The sequence below is a fragment of the Lemur catta genome, chromosome 8, assembly GCF_020740605.2.
Source record: "Lemur catta isolate mLemCat1 chromosome 8, mLemCat1.pri, whole genome shotgun sequence".
Taxonomy (NCBI): Eukaryota; Metazoa; Chordata; class Mammalia; order Primates; family Lemuridae; genus Lemur; species Lemur catta.
This window is the reverse complement of record NC_059135.1, coordinates 38,403,785-38,407,984: the sequence shown is the minus strand read 5'-3', so window position 1 is coordinate 38,407,984 and position 4,200 is coordinate 38,403,785. Positions and strand designations below refer to the sequence as shown.

At 42.1% G+C, this 4,200-nt stretch overlaps 1 pseudogene; it reads right to left on the bottom strand.

Annotated features, from left to right (window-relative positions):
- Positions 1-2,361: 2,361 nt before the first annotated feature.
- On the bottom strand, positions 2,362-2,491 carry LOC123644295 (annotated as a pseudogene).
- Positions 2,492-4,200: the final 1,709 nt, after the last annotated feature.

Sequence of the window (4,200 nt, the reverse complement as noted above, 5' to 3'; positions counted from 1 at the left end):
CATGAGCTACCACACCTGGCCTCTGTATTAATTTAAATCGCCCATAATGGGATCCAGGTATTCAAAATGGTCTTTTAAGTGTATGAAAGTTTTCCCTGATAAAACATGGCTTTGACTCCTCCTGCCTTGCCTATACAACTTACCTTTAAGAAAAGATAGATAATTAGGTAGATAGATGATAGATAGATAATGGTAGAGAGATCTGGTTGGGCATTGATAAGACATAATACAAAAAAGAACTTGACAAGAAACTAATGCAATCCTTATTTCTTAAAGTCATGCTTACTTTGTTTCTAAATTGCTTCCAAAAATAACTCAGAAAAAAAAATAACTCAGTTTCTAGAAGCAGCTTGTCTTCATAGAGACAAGCCCAGATATGTACAGTAACTGCTGTACCTGGGCTGTGATATGAGGGGCGTGGGAATGAAGTGAGATTTTAAGTGTCTTGCCTATTGCTGATAACACAGTCGCCATTCAACAAATAATAATTTTCTTAAGACCCAGCATTAGGGCCAGTCTTTGGATTCTTTTTCTTAGTCCTCCTTAAATATATTCAGCTCATCTTTTCATTCACATACAGATTCTTTCCCCAAATGTTCACTGACAGCTTACCAGGTGCCAAGCTCAGCGCGGGGCTGGGGAGTACAGAGGTGAGTCATAAATCCCTGACCCCACAGAGCCATGAGTCTAGTGACCAACAGTGTTAGTGACATGGCAGAGATTTTTCTCCTGATAGGAGGGATCAAATCAGGAACTTGTAAGAAAGAGTGAGAGACAAAGAGTCAGAAAAGGGTGCAAAATAAATGAAAGGATTTGTGGGGCTGTCCATCTACTTCTCAATGTGGTGTGGAGTTGGCTGCGACACTCTTGACCCCGTGGCTAGAGACCAAGGTGAGGAATGACAGCCCCTCCTTAGCTCTGGCTCCAATCCAAGTGTAGTGATGCCTTAGGAATTGCTGCCAGAAAACAAAGAAAAAGAACAAAACAATAACTATAATGAAATAAAAGCCTTAGAGCTAAAGAAAAACAAAATCTCATGATTTGTGCATTTTTCTACAAAACCGATTTGTTCTGTGGTAGAAGATAGAGCCTGCATTTGATTTCTACAAGATATGCAGTAATGGGTTATGTACTCCGGGGAAAAGCTATTCTTAAGGGAGCAAGAACGTGATGGATTCACTTCCGCGGTGAGGTTTATAGTATGTGGCAGTTTTAGCGCGAGCAGGTATTTGGTCTATAAACCTGGAGAGCCGGGCATTAGCGGTAGCTCGTTTCTAAATGAAGAAGAACGCGGCTCTCCCTCTCACTCTGGTTATTAGTCCTTCTGGGGATAAACAGGGAGATTAAGTGTTTTCCTGGTGTCGTGCTTGCCGGTCCCGCCCCACTGGCCGCACCTGCCGTGCCGGGCCCAGGGCTCCTTCCGTGCCGGGCGGAGTCGGGGTGATTTCCACTCCTTGTTCAATGCTCCCTCGCAATTAGATGCTCTGTGATTAGCTGCTTCGCAATTAGACAGCGGATCTGTGAACATCTCGTTTCTTGGTCCCCGGAGGCCGTTTCCTGTCCTGGCTCCTCAAAGCCTGCTGTTCTGCTTGTCGCAGTTTGAACGGTGCTAAGGCCGGGCAGACCCGCCCGCCGGCCGGCTTCCCCAGGGCCGGGCCGCGGAGACCTGCCCCGTCCTCCGCCGGGCATGCGTGGGGCCGCGCTGTCTTCTTGAGAAGCGACTTCATTCTAGGGGGCTTATTCCTGTTAACTAATCTCCTAAAACGCTGGCTGGCTGAGCAATTAAAATGCCAATTTATTTATCTACGATTAGAAATATACTTGCCAAGCTATATATCTGTGTCAGCCACTCGGTTTGTTCTCTTCACACAGTGAAAGTCTATTTGGAAAACCAAATTATAGATCATGAGCTTTCTTGGTGAGGGGAAAAAAAGCCTCCTGAACGCTGCTCATTGGAATGTAAATTGAGACAAGTTTTCTGGGAGGCAATATTTTTTTCTGGGAAGCTTTCCATGGAACAGGCCCGGTGAGTTCCTTGTCTGTGTCTCGCACCAGCCCTTGAAAATTTCTTTGGTGGTGGAGGCTTCTCCTGTCACTGGCTGAAAACTTGGCTGCCCCCTGACTCTTTGGGAGTAGACTGGCCTATGGTCTAAGTTACAAATGCTGGCATGATTTAGAAATGAAGAGTACAGTCCACGCTATGAATCAACTTTAATCTTCCTTCACAGGTAGGATTTCTCCTTCCTTCCTCCTACTTGAGGCCCAGGGAGTGGGGGGGGCACCTGTCCTTTGCACAGTGCTATTGGTCACCTTCTTCTCTCTCTCTCTCTCTCTTTTTTTTTTCTTTTCTTTTCAGTCCAGTCCCCATAGGGACCATCAAAAATTGCCAAAGCCGACTATACTGCAAGTCGTCACGGGAAATGTTTTCAATTAGCAGTAATGGCGCCTCGGATAAACCTCATTGGCTACGATACTGCCACTGCGCACAGCTACCTTCTTCTCTCATTCCTCTCTTCCCCCTCTCTACTTGCTAATTGTGTCTTCTGGCCTCTCAGAGGATGGAACCTGGCAAAGGAAGAGGTTACTGAGCGGGAGGTAAGGATCACCTTGTTCCCCACCCCCTCCCCCCATGGGGCCTCACAGCACAGCTTAGCCAAAGACACCCTTGTCACACACCCACTTCCCCTTCCAACCTCTGAGCCCTTTTTTAGCCTTTGCCTGAGCGATCCAGGGTAGGAGGACTAGCTTTTATGTCTATCCTTTGAATATTTTGCTCAGGCACCTAACTTTGGTGCAGAACATCTATTGCAATTAAGATCTATGTATATTACTTAGTGTGTGTTTGTCAACTATTTCCTCAGACTAAATTCCTGGAACTAGAGTTGTTAGGTCGATCAATGTTAGTAAGCATGGCAGTTAAGCATGTGGGTTCTGGGGCCTATTGTTTCCAAGTGCCAGGGTCAAAAGTTTAGTTTTAGCATCCTAAAATGTTATGTATGCATTGAAAGCCTTAAAGATGTTCATAACAACAGCAAATGCCTATTCAGTACTTTCTATACCCCAGAGGGTATTCTAAGAGCTTTATCTATACTAAGTTTAATTTCTCAACAATCCTGTGAATTACGTATTATCATGTCCATTTTATAGATAAAGCAAGGCAAAGAAAGACAAAACAACTTCCCTAAAGTCACACCACTAGAAAATGATAAATCAAACAGTTTGACTCCAGAACCCACACTCTGAATCACTATGCTTACTAATGCTCGTGGCACAAAGCAATGTACCTGGATATTAATTGCAATATTTCCAATAACTTGAAAAAACAAGATACAACTCATATGTTTGATAATAAGAGATTGATTAAACAATGGTATATTAATATGCTAGAACCCAAAGCTTTTAAACATGTATTTTAGAAGAATATTCACATATAAGAAATATATAACTGCTCTAGTAGTCAGGGAAATGCAAATGAAAGTAAGAACCAGGTACCGTCTTTTACCCATCAGTCTGGCAAAAGTGAAAAGGAGCCATAACATGTAGCACTGGCAAGATTGCAGGAACAGACAGACACTCTCCTGTACCCTGATGGGAGTGAGAATCCTTACTACCATTTCACAAAGAATTTGACAAGAACTTCTACAATGTTTGAAAATTTGAAATATGCATACCCTTGGAAGAAAATATGATTTATGAGAATCTATATTATAGAAAGTAAAGTATGTACAGAAGGCAAAAATTGGGAAATAATTGAAATGTCCATCAATAGGACAATGGTTGACTCGTCATGGTGCATCCATGCTATGTTATATTAACACAGCTCTTCAAAATAATGAATTAGATCTTGATTTATTGACCTGAGGAATGTCTATGAGATATCATGTGAGGAAAAAATTGCTTTCATAATAATGTGTAGAGCAAGACCCCATTTTTCTAAAAACAAACAAGAATTTTTGTATATGTGTATGAAAGTTTGTATAAGCATGGAGAAAGGTCTGGATGGTTACAAACCAAGATAACTTGGGGTCCCTCAGGTGGGGAGCATAAAGAGAGAGAGAGAGAGTGTGTGTGTGTGTGTGTGTGAGTGACTTTATGCATCTTTGGATTGTTTTATTGGTTGCAGTACTTAATATTTAGACATTTTAAAATTTTATTAAAGAAAAAAGAATATTAAGTTATATAAAGATATTTATGATCTAT